Source organism: Equus przewalskii, chromosome 1 (genome assembly GCF_037783145.1).
Source record: "Equus przewalskii isolate Varuska chromosome 1, EquPr2, whole genome shotgun sequence".
In the NCBI taxonomy this organism is placed as follows: Eukaryota; Metazoa; Chordata; class Mammalia; order Perissodactyla; family Equidae; genus Equus; species Equus przewalskii.
In genome coordinates this window covers 39,413,838-39,440,964 of record NC_091831.1, presented here as the reverse complement: position 1 = coordinate 39,440,964, position 27,127 = coordinate 39,413,838, and the positions used below count along the sequence as shown (strand labels likewise).

The 27,127-nt window shown below is 40.8% G+C and overlaps 1 long non-coding RNA gene across 1 annotated transcript; it reads right to left on the bottom strand.

Annotated features, from left to right (window-relative positions):
- Nucleotides 1-21,784: 21,784 nt before the first annotated feature.
- LOC139081990 (uncharacterized) lies at nt 21,785-25,299 on the bottom strand. Its single transcript, XR_011537579.1, has 2 exons — nt 25,175-25,299; nt 21,785-24,539 (listed from the first exon to the last, which is right to left on the bottom strand). It is a non-coding gene; the product is annotated as an uncharacterized lncRNA (long non-coding RNA).
- Nucleotides 25,300-27,127: the final 1,828 nt, after the last annotated feature.

Below are 27,127 nucleotides of genomic sequence, written 5' to 3'. Positions count from 1 at the left end.
GCACAGACCTACACCACTCATCAGCCATGCCTTGGCAACACCCCACATGCAAAGTGGAGGAACATTGGCACAGATGTTAGCTCAGGGCTAATCTTCCTCAAGCAAAAAAGGAGGAAGACTGGCAACAGATGTTAGCTCAGGGCTAATCTTCCTCAGAAAAAAAAAAAAAAATAGAGTTAATAATCATACCTTATCACAAGGTGGTAATGAGATGTGAAGAGTTAACAAATGAGAAGTGCCTAGAGCACTGACTAGCCCTGTGGAGAGACGACTATGTAATTGTTAGCTGTTATTATCACCAAGTGTTCTGTAAGAGGAAGTTAGATCTAGAGGCGAGAGAGATACTTTCTCAGATAAAAGTTCAGAGGTAAACTCTTAACCAGAATGTGACACCCTGTTTCCTGTTGCTGCTTGAACAAATTACAACAAACTTACTGGTTTCAAACAACAAAAATTTATTATGTTACAGTTCTTGAAACAGGGTTCACTGGGCTGACATCAAGGTGGCTGTCTTTCTTTTGCAAGCTCTGGGGGAGAATCTGTTTCCTCGCCTTTTGTACTTTCTAGAGGCCACCTGCATTCCTTGGCTTACAGCCCCTTTTTCCCATCTTCAAAGCTAGCAGTGCAGCATCTTCAAATCTCTCTTTTTGATCTTGACCATTCTGCCTCCTTCTTAGAATGGCCCTGTCACTACACTGGGCCCTGCTGAATAATCCAGGATAATCTCCCCATTTTAACAACATTAACTTAATCACATCTGCAAAGTTCCTTTTCACAGGTTTTGGGGATGAGGATAGGGATATGTTGAGGAGGCCATTATTCTGAATGCCACATATGTCCATCCCATCACACACGCAAATGTATTTCCTGTTGCACGTCAAGGCATTTGTAGCAGTTTCTCAGTTTAAAAATCATATCTGCCCTGTTCAACCAATGGCATTGATGTTAGATATACTTACTAACATTTAATAGACACTTAAGAGATAGTGCCCGCGTCCTATCTTAGGAAAGGGATCAAAAAACTGTAAAGCTGTCTGTCCATAATCCAATAAAGGCCAACTGGGAAAGCAGAATAAGCTTGTTTACGCCTTTAAACTTTTCAGAGGGTTTAGAATACGTAAAGTATTTCTAGATTGAAAGAAGACTTTCAAGTGCTTTATTTTATTTTATTTGTAAAAGGACGCAATGCATGTTGGATTGCAGAATAGCACCCTGTTAGATAGGGGAGGCAGAACAATTTTTAGCATTCTCGTTGTCACCAAAAGATAACTTGGGAAATTAGATTTAACAGTGAAGAACAGAGAGCTTTAAAAGCTGAGTTAAATTCCCGGAGGAGAAAGACGCCAGCTATCGTCCCTTTGTCAAGGCACTTAGTTTTTGCCTGCTTCTTCTGCCTTACACCCCCCACCCCCCCACCCCCCAAGTAGTAGGTATCCAGCAAAGTCTGAATGATGGACTTTTCCACTAGCAAATCAGACTAGCTTACAGTTTAGGACCTTTGCTCATGCTGTTCCTCTACCTGGAACAGTCTTTCCCCATTTATCCTTCCAACTTCGCCCCTCACTCCAGTTCTTCTTCTGGCATGCTCTACTCATCCTCCTCAACTCAGGTAGGTGTCACCACCCCCGGGGAAGCCTTCCCTGCCCACCTCCATACCCCATTCTCTGTTTGCCCCTACCACACTATGTTCAGCTCTCTCATAGGACTCACAACATTGCTCCATAATAATACACCTAACTTCCAGGCTAGACTATAACATGTTTGAGGGCAAAGACTAAATTGATTTCATCTTTGCATTCATAGAGCCTGGAACATTCAGTAAATTTTTCCTGAACTGAACTGAATCAAGCACAGAAAATGCTTAGCAAGTGATTTTTCAACAATAAAGGTCAAAGGTATTCTGAGGAGAGGGTAAATAATAACAACATCAACTAATATTTATCAGATAGTACTTTGAGCTATTTTCTCTATATACATGAGCTCATTTAATCTTCACAGCAGCCATAAGCAATACTGTTATTCCCTTTTATAGGTGAGGAAATAGAGGCTCAGATAAGCTAAATATCTTGCAAAAGGCGTCATAGCTAGTAAGCGGTGGAGCAGGGAATCAGACTCAGACACGTCTTGGTTTGACCAGGGATTGAGTTGAAGCACATACACAGAAGTTAGGTAGGGGCCTGGGTGTCAGGATCTACCAAGGGAGCAGGGAGCAAGGGGTTTAACCATCATGCAAAGGCAGGTGAATTCACTGTTCAACATCCCTGCCTCATGAAATCCTGGGCACACAGGACAATTCAGGCACCAGCTGGCTCAAGTGAGCGAAAACATCCCTAGCATCAGCTCCTCCCTCCTTCCCTGACTAGACTCGAATCTCCCAGCCTCCTACTAGTTAAAGCTCTTCTTCCCTAAAGCCTTGGATCTCTAGGGTGACTATCATGGTTTGCCCATAACTGAGAGATTTCTCAGGATGTGGGACTGTTAGTGCTTGAGATAGTCTTGGGCAAACCAGGACAAGTTGGTTATCCTGATTTTCACCAATGATAAGAGTGGCCTGTCCTACGTATTACTCACAGGGACTCTTTAGGCATTCTTCCTCTCAGAGGCCCCTGGAGAAGACCACAAATGTCCCCTTCACACCAATTATATGGATCAGCACTGTCCAACAGAACTTTCTACAATGATGGAAATGTTCAATATCTGCACTATTCAGTACAGTAGCCACTAGCCACATGTGACTATTGATCACTGAAATGTGGGTAGGAATTGAATTTTTCATTTTATTTAATTTTAATTAAATTTAAATGCCATATGTGGCTAGTAGCCACTATATTGGACATCACAGGAACAGAGGTTATTTTTAAAGTTGACTACATATAAAATCAGCTAAGGGGCTTTAAAAAAATCCCAATGCCCAGGCCACACTCCAGATCAATTAAATCAGAGCATCTGGGATGGGGCACAGACATCCAAAGTGCAGCCAAGGATGAGAACCTTCAGAGTAGACCAGGGTTCTCAAAGCATGATCTGGGTTGATTATATCAGCATCAACAAGACTGTGTGTTAATAATACACAAAGCTGAACCCCCTCCCACCCAAACACACCTCCTAAATAAAAATCCTGGGGAAGATCTTTGAATAAATTTTTTAAAATAAACTTTTCATTTCAGAATAGATTTAGGTTTACAGAAAACTTATGAAGATAGTACATAGTTCCTGATACCCCACACCCAGTTTCCTCTATTATTAACATCTTACATTAGCATGGTACATTTGTCACAATTACTGAACCAATAGTGATACTTCCTTATTAACTGAAGTGCATACTTTATTCAGATTTCCTTAGTTTTACCTAATGTCCCTTTTTTGTTCCAGGATCCTACCCAGAATACCACATTACGTTTAGTTGTCGTGTCTCCTTAGGTTCCTCTTGGCTGTGATGGTTTCTTAGACTTTCCTTATTTTTAATGACCTTGACAGTTTTGAAGAGTACTGGTCAGGTATCATTGGGAATTTTCTAATGATTTTCTCATGATTAGACTGAGGTTATATGTTTTGAGGAGGAACAGCTCAGAGGTAAAGTGCCATTCTCATCACTGCATATCAAGTGTACATGTTATCAAGAGGACTTATCACAATTGATGTTAATCTTAATCACCTGACTGAGGTTTACAGCTTTCTCTATGGTAAAGTTACTCTTCTCCCACCCCCTTCCATACTATACTCTTTGGAAGTCACCATTCAAGGTCTACACTTAAAGAATGGGGAGTTACACTCCACCTCCTTGAGGGCAATGTATCCACATAAATTATCAGGAATGGAATCTATTTTTGATAGGATCCTCAATGATTCTTATACATACTGGAATTTGGGAATCACTGGGCTGAAAGGGTAGAATCACGTGATGTCCTGGGGTTCTTTCCAACTTGAAACCCCAGTTGGGTTCCATCCATCAACTCGATGACTCTCTGACTCTCTAAGTGTGGATGACGTGGTGAATGGGTGGATTTGCTGGACTTCTGTGGAGACTAACTGATAGTCACTTATTTAGTCTAGAAACCAAGTTGTGAATCCTCTAGACACAAAACAGTGAATAAATATAGAATTGTTAATATTACCACCAGTGTTTTGGAATTGGAACCCAGCATGTTGGAGGAGAAAAAAGCCATACCAAGGAGGATATATATAGTGCTTCGGACTGGAGTCATAGACACCATTGAGGAGTGAGCTAAAGAAGACAAAATATCAGCTGTTTCAATTAGAGAAACGGTGTTGTGGTGGAGCAACTTATCCTGGGATAAACAAGGCTGTGTGAAGAGGATCACATTGCTTATGAGCAGTATAGGAAGTTCAGAGCTACAATAGCATTATTAACAGCAACAACAAACATTCATTACCCAGTTAGCATGGATCAGGTATCAACTGTACTCTTAATATATCCATTCTTTAAACCAGGAAACGGAAGCTGAGTTTAAGTAACTTACCCAAGGTCATACCATTTCTGAGTAATGGGGTTGGAATTCAAACTCAGGTCTGTATGACTTTGGACCTGAGATTAAAGCAAAGGATTAGGCCAGCTGTGTTCTTAGAGAAACAGGACATTCCCAAAGCTATCAGAAGGATGTACCTCACACAACAGGAGAGAAGCAACCAAGTTCCCGCTCAGGAAGGTGGAAAAAGGATGGAAGCTTATCAAAGTCACCGACTTCAGAGAAACAATATAGGAAAGGCAAGTTGAAGATGAAATCAGCAGGGAGGGTTCTGGCGCATGAACTGTTGAGAGATTTTATGGGGTAAAAGATAATTCAGAAATTCATTTGTTACTAATGGAAGCCTTGAGCTATTAACAAAGTCATCTCACCAAGGGGGAAGTGTCTTGTTATTGCTGTTTATAAGCCACAGAAAGTCTCCGCAATGTGGATCTCTGTTTGGCTTAGCAAAGCTGCAGTTGGAGACTTAACCTATTTGTTTCGCAAGGCATTGATCAGCAAAGTGTTCCATTTTAATAATCAAGGAAATGATCAGGTGATGAGGATTGTGAGAGGCCCAGAAGCCTGGCCACATAGAGAAATGGCTCTGAGTAACTGAGAAGGCTTAGTCAGAAGTCAGGACCTGAGGGAGACGTGAGGGCTGCCTGACGCACTGGAGTGACGTGGAGGAGGAGAGCTGGCGTCTTCATGGTCCTTGTGAAAGTATACCTGCACCCATGGGTTACGTCTACAAGGAAACAGTTTTCACTTACCTTCACCTAGAAACTCAGGTGAAAGTTTCTACCAACCCAATAACACAGAGGACGACTTACCTTATAGGGTAGAGCACGCCTTGTCTGTTGAATTAATTAATTGGAAGCAAGATGGTTTCAGGACTGTTACAGAATGGATTCTTGTACTATGTGCAAAGTTTGAAGAGATCTTTAAGTACCTTTTAACTGTTTGACTGTCCAATCTTTTAATAGAGTATGAATGACACTGTACTGAGTGTCTTTGATGAGTGTTACTGCCCATCTCTAGTCCCCAAAATATGAGAAAGATCAATATCAACTGTTACAAATATGCAATATACAGCTATAACAGTGTTATGCTTTTCCCAACCTGGCTGATTTACACACATCAGAGGAAAATGTAGTACAGGCAAGCAGAGAATAGCCGCAGAGTAACAGAAAGACCCCTGGCATGGGAATCCCACCGTCCTGACTCTGGCAACAAGAAGCTAATGTGACTTGGGACAAGATCTTTACATCTCTGGATCTCCACAACTTATTTCTGAAATGGAAGTTTGAGCTCTTGCACTTCTCAGTTTTCTTCCAGTTCTGACATTCTATGTGATCTTCCCCTCGTGTTTATCTTGAAACAGTGTTTACTCAATCACGATGAGAAAGTATTAGGCATTATCATTCAATGAAAATCAGAAGCCTTAAGACTATGGTTTGCTGATGTTGCTCCAGAAAATATAAACAACAGGATTATTATTATTGCATTGATTGACCTTTCTAATTCTTAATTTCTTGAAGTGTGCACAACCTATATATGATATTTTTGCTGTGCATTGCTCATCTATGTCCCAAAATGTAGGGCAAGTTTCGCTTATCCAAATGCAGAAATGACTGAAAAGGCAGAGTGATACCTCCAATGAGCAGGGGACCTCGGTACCCCATAAAGGAGTCAGCCGCCAATGTGCCTATTCATCGTTGACACACTTGTTTAGTGTTGCTAGATTTTCCGCTTTTTAAGAGAAGGCAGCCATTGTGATTTTTATGTGTAATCCTCTCATTGTTGGCGATTAAGACACGCTAAAAAAAAAAAGCAATGAAAGAGGCTAAATCAGTCTTTTCCATGGGCCTTCAGTTTGTAAACTCTGATGTACAAATGATGATATGACTGATTCAATCACAATTCCAGTGCTCCCTGGCGCTCCACCCTACAGCATTTCAATGGATCATTAATTTTAAAAGAGAGGGAGCAGAAGTATGAAATGCTATCAAGGCTTAGTTTTCAAAAATGCGTTACGTGATATAACAGAATTAAGGGGTAAAAGGGCAACAAATTCAGCGAAGAGGGCAGTCTCAATTAACAATATTTCAGGTATGCATCCTCCTGCCTGCTTTGTTATCAGTTTTTTAGATGTGGTTCTACAACTTTCATTTGTAGATGGAAGGAAGTGGTAACAAAATATCTCAGGTCAGTGTGTTTGATGATATCACAGAAGGTGTATATACTAAGTGTGTGAACACAAAAGTGTCACACACTATTTCAGTGTCTAAAATAAGGAAAAATGACCATCTAACCAGCAAGTGATTACCATGATGTGGAATGAATTACATAAGGAAATCTGGGGAAATTTCCAGGTGTCAATACTCTGGGCAGATTTTGAGGAGCACAGGATTTGGAGCAAATATCAAAAATGCCTTAGGTAGTCTGAATTTAATTCCAAAGATAGACAGGGGAAGAACAGAACTTAAATTTAGTGCCTGGAATGTCCCCAAGTATAGTCCTTATTACATGGATAATAAGATGATTGAAATAGCTTCTTACCCTTCAGAAGTAAGGGATTAAACAGCAAGTCTGATTTACTAGGAGAGGAATGGTGGAAACGAATGAGAATTTCTATTTTTTTAATACTCATCTGAGTTTAAATAGCCAAGTAATTTTTGCCCCTCTCCTGGAAGTCACCTTGGGAAGTTACACTACTTCAACAACGCCCACCATTGCTCAGATCATCTGGATTTATGGACCAAATCAGTAGCAAATTCTTTTGGATCACTCTAGTGTTGGCAAATCTCTGTCCTTTGAGGATGGGTTTGATTTTTGTCTGCAGCCCAGTGTCATTCTTATCAAAGGCTGGCAAAGAAGATGAGTGGGCAAGCTTGGGTATTACCATTTTTGGTCAAAACAGAAGTAGGTTCTGGAGTAACCAGACTGACATGCTTTTGTGGCTTGTAAAGAACCAGGAAGTACAATACACATTTAGCCATACGTTCCTGCAGATTTTCTTAAAGATCCCTCTTTTCTGCATGTCTATATTTTATTACAATGCTACAGTCTCTAATGATCTTCTAGATAGATTAAAATCCTCTTTCTTACTCTGCCATCTCATTTCTGATTTCTCTTTTTCCTAATAGGCCCCACTTAAGTCTAGACTATGCATCTATGTATTTTGCATATAGTATCTGTGTATTTTGTACAGACTGGCCTCTTTCCCTCTGTGTAGCTACAAGAATTCAACTATTAGGAGAACAAGGACATTCAAAGGGGGCTCCCTTTCACCACTCCCATTTGCTTCCCCCTCGCAATTTTCACTCCAAGCTTCACAAACATTTTTAATGTCCTCAGTTTCCCTTTTCCCCTGCAGCACACAAATCCATACAGTCCAGCCTCTAAGCCCTCAGGCAGTCCATTTCCAGAACCTGAGATACCTTCCTACTTCTTATTCTGTTAAATCGTGTTCCTGCCTCATTTTAAAAACCTGCTCAAATGAAAGTTCTTAGGTTAATTTTTCCACATGGAGAATGCTCTCGTCACTCCAGTGATTCACTCAGCACATTCCCTCATTGTAAGCTCTTATATTTTCCCACGTTTGCCCTACACTCAACCTTAGGTCACAAACTTGGAAGCAGCCAGTGCCATTGGTTATTTCCTCAGGGCACACTGGCCTTCTACACAGAGCAGGAACTCAGGAATGCAGTTAAGCAACTTCCTATTTCCCCCAACCTTAAAAGAGCTGCAATGACCATCTCAGACATTGTTATTTTCAGAAAGTTTTTCTAATTTATTTTAAGAAAAGAACAGATAAGATGCATACGATAAGGAAGTTCTCTGGCTCTAGGCTTTCTTCAGCACATTTCAGGATTATTACAACATGACAGCTTTGTTCTCTTTTCCTTAAACAGAGTGTGGCTGACCAGTGTCCCAGCCTTAGGAGGTCAAGCACATTAAGTATATAAATATATATCAACTGCCAAAAGCCAGTGCACGTACAGAGCCCTCCGCCAGGCAGGCTGGATCACACCTTGGGAGATCAGGTCATTGGGCAAAGCAGCCAAGTGTGGCCAGCATGCTTCTCTTTGCACTTCCACAAAGGGCAGATTTTCCCGGGGATTGCTGAGCTAAGGAGCTCCTTAGTAAAGGAGCCACAGACCATTGCACGAGTCTCTGTTTTGTGATATACCACTGGTTTGGGCTGATTTGCTGCTAACTAATTTCTGATCACCACTATGGCAGGTCTCTGGGACAGCCTTACAAAACTGTAAAGCACTCCTGAAATGTAATTAACCAATGTTTTTCCCACCCTAGTCCTTGAAAACAGAGTTAGAGCAAAGTTCTTAAAGCATGACCTAAACTCATAGAATCGCAGTCATTGGAATCACTTGGGCAGTTTGTCAAACTGTACATTCCTTGGGCTCACTTGAGCCAGATTCTCTGGTGTGGGGCCTGAGATGTGCATTTAAACAAGAGCCACCCAGAAGCACTGGAACAGAGAGTAGGGGGCATACTCTTACAGAGAAGTCTCAAAAGTGCAGAAAAATACTGAGAGTCAGTTCATCATTATCATTATCATCTCTCGTTAGATTATGGTCCCAGCACGTGCCCTCAGAGAGCAGAGTGGATAGCAAGATATACAGACAGGGAAGGCAAGACAGGAGGCCTGTGTTCTGTGTTAGGCTCTGCCACTGATTGTATGGCTTTGAACAGTTCACTAAATCCTCTCATGTTGCTTTTGTCATCCATAACCAGAAGTGTGTGGGCCTATATATCTCAATATTCTTTTTACCGCTACCAATCTATGATTGAAATATTAAATTTGAAAATATAAATATGTAGTATAAAGTCTCCTGATAGCATCAATGAGGTAATAGGCCAAAGAGATTGATAGTTTTCATAAAAGGAAAAGGTGACTGAGATACAGTGGCTGAAGTTCTGCCCCAGGAGCCAGACCTTATCACTGAATGGCTGTGTGTGTGACTTGCATCCGCAGTTTCCTCATTTGTAAAATGACAATGACACCTGTTCAACCACTTCGCAGGGTTCCTGAGCTTTTAGAACTTATAGAAAGACACATACTGCTCAAGTGTTTTGAAAACTATAAAGTGGCAATCAATGGAACATATCATCAGTTGTCATCTAAGTTCGGATTAATTCAGGTGAGTATCAGGTGTCAGTAGATGCTTAAATGCTCGTTGTCCAGAGTGATGTGGGAAGCGCCAGGAACTTAGGGTTCCATTAGAAGATCCTCAGGCTCGAGTGAGAAGATCCCATAAAGAGTAATGTGGCCTGAATGATGCTGAGAAATGGCAGGCTGTGTGCCAAGATTGGCCTGGGAGTTTACGCAACACTCATTTTAGCATCAGACATACTTTCACCCCCAGAAAAGAAAGTGAACAGGAAGGGCCCTGTGAGCTATCTTTGGATGCTTCAAGAATTCTAAAAGCTGCAACTTGGAATTCAAGGCATTCACTTCCTTTTCCAACAAAATTGAGACCCTATAGGGTAATTTCATACTGAGGAGCTCCCACTTCTTTAAAACCTGATTGGAATTTGAGATAGTTGGAACAGGCCAAGACTCTTATTCTCTATGATGGAAGGCATCATAAAGTAGGAGCAAACCTATTGGCTTTGGACTTGGGTTGGATTCAAATGCCAGTTTTCCAACAACTTATTTGAGTCATGGGGCAAATCATCGAGCATCTCAGCTCCTTAGTTTTCTCACCTGTGAAACAGGAATGACACAGCATCTACTTCATCACGTTGTCATGAGGACGGATGAGAGAACACAGTGTAATCCTGATTTCTGGTGACTTTCAATACTGTATTCCTCAGCATCGTTGCATTCTTACATGCATTTTATCACAATCCACGTTGTCTAAACCCAAATTGCTAAATGTAGCACACTCTGGCACCCTTCAAACACAAACAAAAATAAGCATAAGAACACGTTTCTTAAACTTCCAAAGATAAATTTATAATGTAGACCATATTGTTTCATAATTTTCATACTGTAAGCTGTATCTTGTAAAGGCCAATAAAATAAAAACAGGCTGAGTCACTGTGACTTACTTCAGCCAGCCCAGAAGCAATGAAAGTTCACACATCTGAACCCATTTTAACTAGCACTAAATTAAAAGTAGGAAAATGGTTTACAAGGTTCTCTTCTCCCACCCCCCAACCTTGGGACACTACTTGGGATAAATATAAATGTGAGCTTTTAAAATGAGTGATATCACAGGATTTTGTTGATATGATCATCATACTACAGGCTTATATATTATTTAGAATTTAAAACAACTGTAGTGTCCAGATAACAGCTGCTTTTTTGCTGTAACATATGACAATAATTGAGACTCTCCAGTTGGACCTTAAGGTGTGTCATGGTCCTGACATTTCTTCAGAAGTAAAGTATTCAATTTGATAGTTTTGTATGTATAATTATGTGTATTTAACTTGTATGTTGGCTATTAAATTTGTATTTAAGTCTTTGAAAACTGATAACTCAGATATGTTAGATTTAGCAACTCATTTATCCAGAATATCTGACTAACCACAATATTGAATCATGTTTTGTGTGGTCACATCTACCCATTTAATGAACTTTCTTATTTTGCAGCAAGGTTATGGAATAGAGGTGATTTCTTTTGGGGTCAGGAGCCCAGCAAATCTACCTGCAGTCTTTGGTCACCTTCGGTTTAACATTCATAATAGAACAACTGAAAACATGTTTGTTTTCCTGAAACCATGACAACAAGAATTTATCCAAAAATCAGCTGTGGGTGCTGGTAACATAGGCACTCCACCGACCTGAAAGAATGCAGGCAAGGTCTGCATTTTGCGCATGTACTTGTCGATGGAGTACTTTTTTGGTAGAGAGGAGCAAAAAATTCTGGCTTCTTCAGATGCAGGCAACCCCTCCTCCAAAAGAAGTCAAAATACCACTCCAGAGAACCTTGACTTTATAAGGGAAGGCAGCTTCTGAGTCACAGAAAGTCTTTTCCTGCTAAATTCTCACTGGCTGGCCTGGAATGAGGCTCTGCTAAAAATGTTTCAAGCAACTGTTGATTTAGGAATTTCTGTCCTCTTTTCTAGTAACAGTATGTGTATGCGCTATGGAGATTCTGCAGGTCACTCGCCCTTTTAAAGCCTTCTTCTTGGAAAATGGATGTGGAAGGAAGATTTCCCAGACTTTGAGAAGGAAAAGTTTTTGTCAGAACTTTGTATAGGTTTGGTATTTTGGGTAAAACATTACATTATTTAATTTTTTCCCGGACTACATACAGATGGAAAATGTCTCCGGGTAGAAGATCCTTCTAAATAAAAAGAAACATCCTAGAATACATAAAGTGTTAAGGGTTTGGAAAGCTATGATCTGTGTTGGATTAAGACTTTACTTTTTTTTTTCACATTGAATAGTACTCAAGACAATTTTTTAAGTAGGATCTTGATTGTTGAACTAAGAAGTTTAATCCTAAGTGGTGGGAGTGGGGGGAACTTGGAGCACATTGTTATTTCCATAAGATTTAAAATAGATTTCTCTAATGCCCTGCTTGCCTTGCCAATTCTCTCATCTCCCAAAAAAGGCCTTTAGTATCAATATTCCGTCTTAAAAAAAACTGCTTTGGAAGAATGAATATTTTCACATTCTGGTATGTCTTGGGGCATTGGCTGTGCCTGAACCCGCCCTGTAAGCTGAGCAGTCACCTCAGTGTGCCTCTGATGTCTCTATTTTGAAGGAAAAAACATGCCCCATTGGCATATTGTCCATTGTACAGAGATTTTCAGAGCTTTAACGTGTATCTGTCATGATTATTTGTTGGCTGGTTTACTCCCACTCCGATTTTTCAGATTTCTGAGATGATCAGTTTCTCAAGGAAGCCTTCCCTGACCACCAGACACCTTCTGGATAACTAGAGCTTGTTATATCCTCTAATAGCACTCAACCTCTCCCTCCTAGTACTTAGCGTAGTTTGTAACGGTATATTTATGTATGGCTATGTCATTAATATCTGCCTTTCTCACTAGGCTAGGGCAGGACCTCTGATTGTTCACCATTGGATCTCCAGTGTCTATTTCAATGTCTAGGGCACAGCAGGTGCTCAGTAAATGTCTCTCATGTAGATGTTGGTAAATTATAAACTCCACCTGAGCCTTTATGATGAATGAATGCCTTTAATCCTTCAGGAAATAGGCACTTTTTGAAAAATATGCTGATAGGAGACCCCAGATGTAACCACACTAACTGGAAAAAAGATGAATTTAGATGAGTTTTTAGGGATAGAACAGTGTTCTCAATATTCAAACAATCCATGAATCCCTTATGTTTAATGTTAAAATGCATACGGAAAATGTTTACATTTATGTACCTGGATAAACAGGCCTACCAGCTCTTCCTTTACTCACAGGCAAAGTCACCACTCCATTCAAGCAGATCTGTTTCTCCAAGAGGCCTCCCTCCAATCTCTGCCTCCCATTCCACTCTCCAGGAACAGCCCCAAATCCCAGTAAAGTCTTGTTGACCTGATTGTCCTCTCCACTGAGTTCCCTCTGAAGGCAGCGTGAGCCCTCTCTGTCTTCCATCACCACTTTTATCCCAAGATTTCTTTGGACCTCAGGCCCGTGCTCGACAGAGAGGGCATTCAGTTAGCAATGTTGGGATCATCTGAATAGTTCTAGTTCTAGCTAAGCACAACTCAGAGGAGCAGTAAGCGCTAGGGGGTGGGAGGAAGGACATCATACCAGAATACTAAAATTGCATTTGAATAGTCTAGAAATTAGACAGTCTGCATAGCTCTGGAATTTCCCCATTTGATATTTCTGAATCCAAAATCTGACAAAGACATATGTCTGAGTTCGTGTCTGACATTGGGATTTCACCACCCAAAGATAACAAAATGCAAAGACAAACTTTGTCTTCTCTTGCCCTTATCCATAAAAGGCACAAATAATAGACATCTTCCTGAATAATGGAGTCTGATTTTCGAGCACTTCTCAGAAGATTATGGATTTGGGCAGGAAAGGGTTTTCCAGAACACCTAAACTGGAGAAGGCAGACATTTTTCTTACTCCCACCTTTACTAAAGTTCAAAACTTCAGCTGCTTAAATGGGTATCTCACTTTCAAGTGTGTAGAATAATAGATGACGTATTTGTTTTTCATCCTCAAGTTGTTAACTTGATGAAATAAGTAAAGCTAAGGACAAATACAAACAAAAAATGAGCAAACCCCATGTGGGATGTGTTGTGAAGGGCATCAACGGAATGGAGCCATATGATTCTGTCTCAGTCTTTGTCAACACAGCCCATTTTAATTCAAGTTAGGATCTGAGTGTTTGGGTAAAGAGAATAAGCTAAGAATGAGTGTGAGATGTATTTCCTAAAATGCCATCTGCTACAAGTTTAAGTCCAAATCTCATTATTTGACTAACTCCTTCCTCTCTAGACCGTATGGGTTTGATTTTTTTCTGATGGGTTTGCCAGAAGTAGAAGCAAAAATGCTAACCACTTCAAGAGTTTTTTGTTGTTTTTTTTCGGTTTTGGTTTTTACTAATAGGACATTTGTAAGAGCAGGTCTATAATACAGACGGGAGCCACAGTACGTAGTGGCTTCAGCAATTTATGCAATATCCCTCTTCTTGCCTTTGCTGCATAATTTTTCTCCAGAAAACAGCCAAGAATGGGTGTTAAAGAGTGGTACTCTGACAGTGAGCTGACATATCAATCTGTACCTTCTGCAACAGTTTATTTAAGCCAGACTTACAGTTTTTGGAGAACTAGAAGACTGCTGCCCAGTGGAACCACTTATCAATTATCCATTTCTAATGAAATGAAACAAAGTTCTCAATTGCTAACAATTAAGAGGAGAGGAGTCTAAATTAGCTGTCAGCTGGTCTTCAGGCAGTGGGAAAATAAAGAATTGGCTACTGTTATTGTTAATAGTGATTGATGTCACAAGAGGAATTTTGGGAACAGAGAGTTCAGGAAAACCATTGGTTCCCATTTATTTTTAGTCCGTTAACATTTAATGTAATATTTGATATGGTTGGATTTAGATCTACTATTTTATGGCTTATTTCTGTTTGTTTCTTTTGTTTTTTTGTGTTCTTTTCTTTTTCCTTGCCTGCCTTTATGTATTATTTGAATATCTTCTAAGTGTTATTTTAATTTATATGTTTTCTTTTTAGCTATATCTTTTGGGATTACTTTTAAGCAGTTGTTCTACGGATTATAATATGTATCCTTAAATATTCACAGTCCACTTAGAGTTAACATTGTACCACTTCCTGGAAAATGTTGAAACCTTACAAGAGGATAAGTACATTTACCCCTTCATCCTGTTACAATGTATTTTATAAATCTCATACAATAGTATAAGTTTTGCTTTAATATTCTCTGCATTATTTCTATTTTAGTATATGTGCTGTCAAAGTAAACACCCCATCTATCTTTTGATCTATTTCTGATCTGTTTCCTTAATATCTATTTGAACGGAGAATCCTACAGGCCATTGTGTAGCATTCTAGGTGTTTTAGATGGCAGATACAAAGATTGTGTTTGTGTGTATATGTGTATGTGTGTTTATGAGAGCTCAGTTATTGAAAAGAGCTATTGCAGAATACTAAAGCAGATTAAACCCATACGGAGTTTGTGGTTGTTTTATTTTAAAAGCTAACCTTGTAAGTCCTTAGTCTTTCCAAAAATAAGTTTAACTTCTGTGCTTCATTTTTCTATTTTCATTTTGCTGGTCCCTTCCCTTCCATCCCCCAGTGCTTTCCTCTGGGTGACCCACAGAATCAGAAATTCCTTATTGGGATAATTTCTGGCACTGCTTTGGAGATAGAGCCCGTGAATATTGACCCTGGAGCTCCCTGCCTGGCCCTGATGGATTCCCACTCTCAGGACCTCCAGGCATCATCACCATCTGAACAGCTTTAAGAGAGACAGGAAGTGGAATGTCCTAGCGGGAAGAGTGACAAGGCAGTCCCAGAGACCGCCGGGGGAAAATAGTAAAATCTTCTCAAAGAGTTCACGATAAAGAGAACACTTTCTTATTAGAATCTGTGTCTTCCTCCCCCTTTTTGAAGAAAAATACATCATTTCATCCTGATTAATCAATTTATCAAGTATTCATGGATGGAAGGCCATGTGCCCTGTAGGCCCTGCTTGGCATGCAATGCTGTGCTTATCTCTCATTCCTTATGCTCCCAAAGCCTCTTTAACATGGGCCATTCCTCCTTCAGGTACAAAGAGCTTAAACTGAATGAACCCCAAATGGCCTTCATTAATTTACAGACATTTGAATAAAATCTATATTCATTTTTACATCTGAACCAAAGTCACCTGGCAAACTATTTTCTGTCAGTCCAAATATAAACAAGTATATATACACATACATGCATATTTACTGTGTGTTTTGCATTTTCACATAAACATGTACCTCAGAGCTATAAATTTCTGTTAAATTTAAAAACTGGGACTAACCCAGAAATTGAGATGACCTGTAAATGTAACCTGACTAAAGTGATATTTCATTTGGCTTGAGTCTTTGGTAAAGAAACCAGGCTCTCAAGACCTCTGTTTAAGAAACCATCAGCAAACAGAAAAACGTCCTTGGCATTTTTCCCAAAAGAGATGCCCAAAGAGTTTGCACTTGAAATCAGGTGCTTTATGTATTAAAAGTGAGATTGAAGCTAAAGCCCTACCCAATTAATTTGAAAATATGGAAAAAGCAATGGCCATAGTATGTATTTTATTAAACGTTGGTGGTCTTTTTTCAAAATGTATTCCTCTGGTAGCCAGATGGATCAGTTAATGGTTGTTAAGTAATAAAAATGTTTTCATGAATTCCACCTGACCTCTGACCTTGGTATAGCTTACCTAAAAGTTTGTTCGATAGAATCAATCTCTTTCCTTCTAATTAGGAAGCATTTTGGGGAACCTAAATAATGCTCTAATGTTGTAGGGTCAAGAAATATGTGGAATGTGGCTCCTTTTTTAAATAATATTCTCAGAGGTTGCCACGAACTAGGCAACCTCCTGGGACAAACAGCAGAGGGTTATAATGGTCTCGAGCTCAGTCTCTGGAGTAACGTGAGCTGGGTTCAAATCCCATATCAGTGACTTGCTGACTTCATGACCCCAGGCAATTACTTCACCTCTCAAAATTGTATCCTTAAAGTGGAGAGAATAAAATACAGTTATTTTGACAATTAAATGGAATAATGATGCAAATCATTTAGTGCAATGTCTGGCATGTAATTAGTGTTCAGTACATTTAACTATTATTACAGATCGTATTAGTATTCCTTTTCTCCTGTCACTGCAAAGATAGTGAGTTGTCCAAAATTAAATAAATATATAAATATTTTTTTGTGAGGAAGATTGTCACTGAGCTAACGTCTGTTGTCAATCTTCCACTACTTCACGTGGGATGCTGCCACAGCATGGCTTGAGGAGCAGTGCTAGGATCCAAACCTGTGAACCCCAGGCCACTGAAGCAGAGTGTACGAACTCAACTACTATACCACCAGGCCAGCTCTGTCGATAAGTATCTTTGCAATTAAAGCCCAGAAGTGAATTTGTCTTCAGGTTCACTCCTGGGCCAGGACAGACTGGCTTGTTGTTCCCTCCTCACTGAGGGAGAGGAAAGTAGCACATAGCAGTGTGAGCTATTTGGGTACAGAATTGAGGATGAAAAAGTTGTCTCTGTAAACCATATACCTTCAGTGTTATAAATCAAGTGAAAGCCAAGCCATGGTTGGTTTTCAGGGTAACCTAGAAAGTTCCTCGTCTTCCTCACCCTGTTTAATAAACCAAATCTGTTTTCACTTGGCCATCCCATTGTGTACACCCAGAATCCTAACATCTTCCATAAGACAACAGCAGAAAAAGACCCTTTAATACAAGTGAGCCTGGAAAGCAGTAAGTGAGGGCAAAAGTGGTTCCTATGGACAGAAGGCTCAGTTCTAGGGGGATCCGGCAGCTGACAATCTCCCAGAGCAGACGTGTACACGCAAGACTTCCTGGTCTGGATCTACATCAACCCTGAGCGAGTTGTCTCTCTGTCTGCTCAGTTTATTGGAGGAGAAATTAAGGTGACCAGAGGCAGAGGGAAAGGATTAGTAAAGAATAAATTGTGCATCAAAAAATGAGCACTAGTGAGAAAAAACAAGACCATGTTGTTTTAGGTTTAGGCACATGGTTCACTACTTGAAACACTGAAAAACAGAGAAATACAAGTGCAATTCAAATTGCAGATTCTTTAGCTGCCATTTAGTGGGTTCTAATGGGCTACACTGGTGTGTATGTGGCGGGGGGGAGGAGAGCAGAAGGAGGGAAATGAGAGCTGAGATAAAGAGAAGAAAAAAAAATGGGGTCAGCGAGTTTCCAGGCTCTGCAGCAGGGTGCTTGGCAGTCCCGGCTCCCAAGGAAGCCAGGCCTTGTGATTCATCACAGACCAGATTCTTGCAGACTTCAAAGAGAGATGCTCACCGAGAGAAGATGCCAGCATTCAGGCAGGATGAAAGTCTGGCCAAATAGCTGTCAGGAACCTTTAAAATGTAGGCTACTCATTTGGGATGATATTAAACACTGGTTAGAGTAGGCAGTAGTAACTCTAATAAAGAACAGGAAAGAGATCATGATGGTCTCATACTGAAGCTAATTTCTCTCTGCCTTTCTATCATTCATGATGACACTGTTGTTTTTTTTAGAATCTATAAATTCTGAGAGATGAGAAAGGACAGCATGGACATAATTGTTCTCATCCTTCTATCAAAAATCAGGACAAAATTCAAACCCCAATCAATCAGAAAAGGTTAAAGGTGCTTGACCTTATAATTTGCTAGACATCTAGTCCTGACTCCACAATCAAATGCCCGGTGGGTCCATACAGCAACAGCAAAGGCCATTCCAGTGTCTGCACCCTCCTCACACACCTCCTCATACAGCAGAAAGTGTCTGTAAGACTTCAGTGCCTGTAAGAAAGCGCCAGGTAGATCCTGGCAATATGGAATAGCAGAAAACACACTTCCTATTTTTAAGGAGCTTCCAACCTAATTATGGAGATTGGCAGATACAGAAGAAGCAAAGCCCAGTTGCGAAGCCTGTGGGTTTGGAAGATAGCCAGGTGGGCCCGAAGACTGAAATGGACTTCTTTCCACTTGAAATTTTATTTTATTTTGTTCACTGCTTCCAATTTCCTCCCCCTTCTGGCCTAGCTGGAAATTAAAGGGCTTAGTTTCAGATACATTAAGAGTTTGAAGAGATAAGTAGAAAATGAGTGGTAATTAAAAATAATGCACTGGAAATGTAAACTTAAGTCAGAGCATGAGGTAGAGATTTAAAAATCACTGGGGAAGAGGTGATGGCCAAGGTTTTAGGGCATCTCTGAAGAAGTAAGGGAAACAGAGGATGAGCGGTGTGCTTAAGTAAGCTGCAGGATGCTGAGCATAACCAGTATAAAGACCAGAATAGTGGTGTCTGGTGAACCAAAGAAGGGAAGCACTCTAGAGGCAAGGAGAGGTCAGAGCTGACTATTATAATCACTCTAATGTGTTGTCCCCGCCAGTCTGTAAAGTCCATGAAGGCAGGGACTGAGCTTATCCTGCTCTCTGGTATTCCCAGGGCCTACCACAGTCAGTGGCACAAAGTAGGTACTCATAAATACTCGCTTAATTAAGGAAGATTGTGGGGATCCAGGCTTATGTTCAAAGGCCTCTTTCAAAGAAAGTGGAGTGGCCGGCCTTGTGGCGCAGCGGTTAAGTTCGCAAGTTCAACTTCTCGGTGGCCCAGGATTCGCCGGTTCGGATCCCGGGTGCAGACATGGCACCGCTTGTCAAGCCATGCTGTGGTAGGCGTCCCACGTATAAAGTAGAGGAAAATAGGCACGGATGTCAGCTCAGGGCCAATCTTCCTCAGCAAAAAGAAGAGGATTGGTAGTAGTTAGCTCAGGGCTAATCTTCCTCAAAAAAGAGAATGAAAGTGGAAAATAATGTCCTTCTCTCAAACAACTTGCATTTCAGTTAGGAATGTGTGTCATGCCATACAAAGTCAAGTGCAGGCAATGCTAAGTAAGAGTAGGGTAGTTCAATTCCAAGTCAATAAAGATTTGTCTGAAGTGCAAATTTTTAAAAAGAGAGATAATTTTAACAAACTCCAAATAACAAAATCAGTCTCACTCACTCCTCAAAAGTGCTGAGACAGTTGTAAGTTTGGAAAGGTCGCGATGGGGTGAAGCAAGTCAGGGAAGGCTCTGAGTTTTTGATTTTGCCTTATATGGAAAGTGGGATTTGGATTGTCAAAGTGGACGAAGAGGGTCCTTTCACAGGGGCAGTTAGGTCCCTGAGAGATTTGGGACAGGGTGTCGGGAAGGCTGACTGCAAGGAAGTCAGCCCAGGCAAAGGCCAAAGACAAGACACCACCAAAGAGGGAGTGGGGTCACTTGACAGAGGGGTAAGTTAGGAGTCTCGAGACCTGTGTTCCAAACCCAGCTCTACCACACACACATGGGTTTGTGGTCACAGGAAAGTTACTTGAATTCAGCCAACGTAACATTCTTCATCCGTAAAATGAAGATAACATTAAATATTAAGATACACGAGGGTCAAAAGAGATTGGGTGTGCATAAAGCACTTTTCCAGTGCAGTTAAACCCTTGATAAATATTAGCAATGTGTTAATCATTGGGCTGGGAGAGGAATAGCTTTTTTTGGAAGGAATTGGCCAATACTTTATCCTTCATCATTGTGGTTTATGGACTTTTGCTATATTCATAACAAGAAAAGATAATAAATTTCATTTGAGGTGAGAGCTGGACTAGCATCTAAGGAAAAGAAAGCTAAATGAAGAGATGTGATCCTAGGGCATGAGGAAGTACCAAAGGAAGGCAAGAAAGGGACATTTTCCAATTCGATGTAATGTCTACTTTGTTAACAGCACAACAAAGAGGTAGATGGGCAGGGGTGGGAGACAGGAAGAGGGAACTGTGAGTCAGGGGGAAGGAAAGGTGGGAGAAAGGGGGGAAAAAGTTAGGCAAGGTATTTAGACCCTTCCAGAAAGTGTCGCAGTCCCAGGTGGTATGTGTTGTAGGGTGTGCTCTGGGGTATACAAAGGTTTTAGATTGGCCCTCTATAAAAATAAAGCACTAGGCATAATGTCTCATTCGCTAAAAAGGTAGGAGATATGAAGGTATTGAAAAGAACACAGGCTTTAGGGTCAGACAGAGCTGGGTCCATTACTTGCCTCAGGAACTTAATCCAGTTACCTGTTTATGTGAATAAGAAAAGTTATTCTTTCCTCGTAGATGTGGGTATGAGAACTAAATGAGGTTGTACATGTAAAAGGGTCTGACACATAATGAATCTCAACTAGCTAGTATATGCTGGTTCAGGAAGAGGGTGGCACATTGTTAAATGCAAGAAGCGATTGTTTGGTTCAAATATCAGCTCTACAACTTACTCACTGTGTGACTAGTCCAAGATCCTTAACTACTTGGGGCCTCAGTTTTTGTATGTATATGGTGGGTACAAGAAGACTTACCTCATAGGATTTTTAAGAGCCTCAATGAAATCATGTTTTTTGTCGGGGTTTTTTCTTTTCTTTTTTTTTTTTTGCTGAGCAAGATTTGGCCCAAGCTAACATCCTTGCCAATCTTCCTCTATTGTTTAGTATGTGGGCTGCCAGCACAGCACAGCATGGCCACTAACAGAGCAGTGTAGGTCCACACCCAGGAACTGAACCCAGGCTGCTGAAGTGGAATGTGCTGAACTTAACCACTAGGCCACTGGGGCTGGCCCTGAAATCACATTTTTAAGGCCCTTAGAATAGTACCTAGCTCATCTTAAGTACTCTAAGTGTGTTGGATATCATTATTAAAAGGTAGTCAAAAGTTGCATGTATATTCAGTTAATATAGTCTTTAACCTAAAAGACAATGGATTTTTAGATGAGCGATTCCACTGAACTTAAATTTTTCCTGAGAAGAAGAAAGTCAGACCGAAAAGGCAGAGTATGTAGCACAGAACTGTAAGATACGTGTCCCCACGACAGAAATAAAGAAGGCAGAGATTCACTGAGGGGGGAATTCATGGACATTTATGGTCACGTTATTCTGATTGGCTGAGGGAATCAGCAGGCTTCTAGCCAGTTTTCTTTCTGTTCACCGAAATAAAAGCTCAGTGTGTTTGAAAATGAACTAAGTTTGCTTTTTCTTTTTCTTGATGGGAAGAATTTATTTATGTAGTCAAGGCAGGCTTGTTTCTGCAAAGTGAAAATTTGCCCTAAGTAGTATAATATTAAGCTAAATGGAAACTGGATAGAAATACATTTATTATGACATTCTTTAGTTTGTTGATTTTTTTTACATTTCCCACTCAATACCCACAGAGGAGATATTCAAATAATAATACAACTGGTCAAAATGTTAAAAGTAGAGTCAGCTCGTATTTATCTGCACGAGATCAAACTTGTTTGATGGAGGTTTCCTTGAGCTGGCTAGACCCTTACCAACTCAAGCATCCTTTCCAGACAGTGCCGTAGACATCACCTGGGAGATTGTGAGAAATACAGAATCTCAGGCTCCTCTTCAGACCTACTGAGTCAGAATATGAATTTTAACAATACCTCTAGGTGATTTATCTCCATTTTAAGGTTTGGAAAGTACTGAGTTAGAGTGTGGAGTTATGGCCACACAATCTTAATTATTACAGTCTTTATTTCAATCCAATTTGCATGGGCAAGAGCCATGATTCCTAGAAGGGAGAATGGATATAAACACAGCAAAATTTCTTAATAGAATTACTCAGTGCAATAAAAAGTTCCCTTAGCTCAAGAAATCTTAATAAACAAAGCCGGAAAGTTAAGAAAATAAAATGATAAAAAATATGACATTCATCAATGGGAAACCATGTGTTCAACCGAACGACAAAACAATCAGGTTTTGTGCTTCCTCAGGGAGTTTATGTTTTGATCCTAAGGCCATTGATGTAACTTTCTTGAAGAGGAAGCAGATTCAGCATGAACTTCAGAAATTCACCTCTGCCACCTGGTAACCACCTGACTTTGGGCAAGTGGCTACAAGTTTCTCGTCTTTAAAATGGGATGGTAACAGGACCTACTTCATGGGGCAGCTAAGAGGCTTGGCTGAGTTAACAGGTGTGCAAAGAACACACAAATTCCCCCAGTACTGTATAAGCATTAGAGATTATTATTGATACTTTATTTTTGTCTGATTTCACAATTTCTATCTCCTTAAATGATTCCTCACAACGTATTTTCATGGTTTAAATAAAAATAAATTTGAAGAAAATGTTTAAAGAATTTTGATACACTCTTCGGATAACTTGGAAATTCCAAGCAGATTTCATGGCCAAGGGGGCGAGAAATGCCTGCTTTGTATCTCTCCTCAGTGTGGAGGCTGCTATGAAAGTCTCAATGTCCCCCAATTTACTATGGTCAGGGCGTCAGGCTGACTAGTTATCCTTGTCACCTGGATTAAAAAAAAAAAAACTCTTAAGATGCAGGTTTGTGAAGGGCTTGTGGGGTTTCCGATGGCAAAAATGTGTCTTCCAACCTAGGGTTGAGGAGAGCGTTACTATAGGCCATTATTCACAGGACTCTTCCAGTTCTGTTTATAAGTAGTGTTCTTTGCATAGCGGATGTTGAGTAAACACTTGTCAAACTACAGGAAGTTGTGACATCAGGGAAAACTTCTCACCAATGGAAAGTGTTCTAAAATGGAATGAGCCACTTTGGGAGGTAGTGGGAGCCCGCACTGGAAGACGATCTCAGGCTGGGGCTCGGCTCCTAGGGCTGTTGGAGAGCAGGCAGAGTCTGGTTTAAAGTGGGAGATGTTAATTCAGTGGTCCCAAAGTCTTTTCTACCCTAAGATTCAGTACTGTACATCAGGGGCTACGAGTAGTGGGTCAAAATGGCCCAGTCCTCACATCCATGAAGGACCTCAAATATCGATTTTTGACACCAGCCCCACATGAGATTCTGCATTGAAGTGTTAAGTGTTAAAAGTATCAATTTGCTAAATGAAAACACTTAGGACATCTCATAGTTTTTGCCAACCCAATTTGATATTTATGTTGATTTCCATTTGGCTTTAATGTACTAAAAAACCTTCAAAAGGTGGATGTGGCCCAAGTTCTCTGAGCCAAGTCTCTCTTGACCTCTGACAGGTCTTGCTGCAAGTATACATAAATCTTTGGGGTCCACAGTCTCCTCACTCAAAGCTTCTGTTTGGCCTCTCCACCCTTCCACAAGAAATCCAATCCAACCAAGCGTATTGTGATTGTCCACAAAAAGAGGATCCGTCAAACAGGGCACAACACAGAGCATTTCTTCAGGAAAAAAAAATTCCATCAGATGGGTCTTTCCTCAAGTTGTTCCTCCTGACCCCACATTGACATCACCTCCCCGGCTCCTGCCTTGACTCGCTCTGATGGCACCCAAAGATCCTCACCCCGGCTCTAAATCTCCCACCCCTTTCGTATATGCAAAGCCGTTTTGCTCAGTCCCAGCCTCTCCAAACCAGCAGACTCATACCCACTCATGACTCTTAGGAATGTCTCCTAGAAGGCGGTGTGTATCTGGGAAGAGAGGATTCCTGCTTAGAAATTTAAAACAATTTAAAATCATATATCCACGCCATCCTCCCTTTTTTTGGCATTTCTCATTTTGGTTTTGAACTACTTTATAATCATTTAGGCACATCCCAAAGCAGGTTTTTAAGACCTTTGTTCTTTTCTTTGTCAATATCCATTTGGTGGAATTGAACCGGTAAATGAACCACAGACATAGCACAAACTGGCCAGGCAGTTTGCATTTAGTTACTCATGAAATCTTTGGGCCTGTCTAAATAACCAGTTCATGTACAAACAGAGAGAGAAACATCTCTTCACCTTCAGACCTGATCAGAGGCAATAACGGATGATCACTGAAATGAATAGCCTGATCCAATGATTCCTTTTAATTCTTTTCCAGTAAGTTTTAAAAATACTGCTTTCTTTGTGGAGAAGCCAAGACGATGGGCTGCAGGCAACGCTTACGCTCTCTAACCTAGCGAAGGAGGAAAGCAAGACAGATAAGTAAAAGGGCACTGATGTTGGCAACTATGGGCAGGGCCCACATAAATTGTCACCTATGAAAGGTATGAGTGATTCATGTGGTCTTGAGGGGACCATTTGCAAATTGCAAAAATTAAATAAAATAAAATTACAAATTGCAAGACCAACTTCCAGGCAAATCATTATTGCTGAAAGGGCTTACGTTTACCAGGTGGGAAAATTGAGGCTGAGAGAGGTTAAACATTGTGCAAAGCTTCTCATAGCTAGTGAAGTAACTGAACTAAGATTTAAATCCAAGGGTCTATCCTTCTCCCTATTCTGTATTAGTTGACTAAGGCCATCTTCTGCAGAAAACCATCTACTTCTCCTTTCTATCCAAGAGCTCTGTGCTCTCAATTAGCCTCTGGCTCCCCTCCCCTCTCTCCTCCAATACCCGACTCCACATTCTCTCTCCAGCTCTGCAGGACTCACTGCAGCCCTCCCTGCTTCCCCGTCCGTCCATCCTCTCCCTTGAGCTGTGCCTCAGTCTGTCCTAATAGGGGAAGGCTGGAACCCTGGCAGGGGGTCCCCCTCAATCTCGGTCCTCCGGCCCTAGATGGGGCTTGAGAGACAATGACTGCCCCTCACCTGGTGCTGGTCTGACATCTTCTCTTGCTCTTGCACATCAACTCCCTTCCAATCTCCCACGGAGGGCCTGAGGCCCAGGTTTGCTGGTCTTTTCTCCGGCAGTCATTTGCAGGCAGGGAGAAAGGCTAACACAGAGGGAAGGGGCTACTATGCCTTAAGTCAACCTTTCCAGAAGTTCAGTACCCTTACCACTGATGGTCTGAAAAACAGTTTTTAGTGGTATGCAGGCAAATAGTTTGTTTCAATAGTTGTGTATTTTTATTTTTATGAATACCTTCTATCTTTGGTAAGGAATGCTGATTTTCCATTCATGGTTATAATGTAATGTTTTATTTTAAAAATAAAATTACTTAAGAAACAAAGTAAGTTGATTTAAAAATACATATTAGTTAAAATGAAATACAAGTGGACCACAGAAACAGCAAAAGGGGGACTGAGACTTAAGAAACATTGCCGTTAACTAAGGCTTAAATCTCATCTGCCCCAGATCAGCCCTTCTTGAAAAGTGGTCTCTATCTTTTCATGCGTCAGTGCTGAACATCGGCGGTGCACATGCTTCTCATGTGTGGATTCACAGAATATCTGTGCTTTCAGGGCTCTCAGAGGAGGAGTGCCCAGTCGGATTATGAAACCAGGGCCTACAGAAGAGCTGTTTTTTACAGCCACTTGCTGCCCAGAATGTCTCTGCCTCCTAGCTGCTACAGTCTACATGCACTTTAGTTCATTGTCTTCTCCAAGTTCTTGCTCAAGAGTAGGTTAGTATACCAGTTTTCACAGTGGGAGAAACTGAGAGATTGAATAACTTGTTCCACATCTCCACGGCCAAGCTTCCTGGCCTTCTTCAGCCAGGCTCCAAGCAATTTTCCTTAGGCTAGAACTTCAGGCACGTGAACACATTCATACGGGAAGTAGTACAGGAAAGGATTTGTAAGGTACTAAACTTGGCTTTCTTTCCACCTGACCTGGGACCTCAAATTAGCAACCTGTCCTGTGAAGGCACCTTATTCCGGGACAGTGATGCACAAGTAGTAACTAGTATTTATTGAGTGTGCTGGTTGCTTTGCATACCTCATTTCTTTAACCCTGTAAGAAATAACGTGTTCTCGGGGAGATAAAAATGTCTATCTGGTCAGGCTCACAGATTATCTATCCAAATCAAAGCCCTCCCTCCTCTTTCTTCCCTTTCCCAAGAACCCAAAATATTGTTCTAATTGACGTATTCAGTGTTGTCACTTAGCTGATGTGGTATTTGGTGCCCTCTAGTGATAGAAAAATTCTTTGGTGTCATGTGTCTATGTCTTGGGCCATCTCTACAGGCTTGTTTAAGTGATTATCCTTACTTGAGGCTGAAACTTTAATAGTTAATTTGTAACAACTAATTTTGATAACAGAGGATTTCTCACGCTGATCATAAGCTCTGATCATATATTAGTTAAGACTCTTTTAACTGTAAGAATCTGCCTTAAGCAAACATTGAGAATTTATTGATTTGGACGACTGTGGGTAGTCCAGGAATAGATTTCAGGACTAAATCAATCCAGGACTCAAGTGACACTACCAGGCTCTGCCTCTCTGCATGATTTCCTCTAGCTTGGGTTGATTCTGCCTTTGGGTCTTGCAGGCCCACAAGCTCTCTTTATGACCACATCAGTCCATACCTCACATATTCCCACTTCGAATCCAGTTGGAGAAGAAAACGAGTTTGTGTCCCACTGTTTCCAGTAAAGGTTGCAAGGTACTTCAGTTAAATGTAATGTGCTGATTGGCTTAAATAAGTGGAGTTCCTCATCTCCCTCCTCCTCCCACATACATACACACATAGGCCCTGAGATTGGTGTCAATGCCACTGTGATGGTTAATTTTATGTCAACTTGGCTAAACCATAGTACCCAAATATTTGGCATTATTCTAGATGTTTGTGTGAAGATATTTTTTGGATGGGATCAACATTTA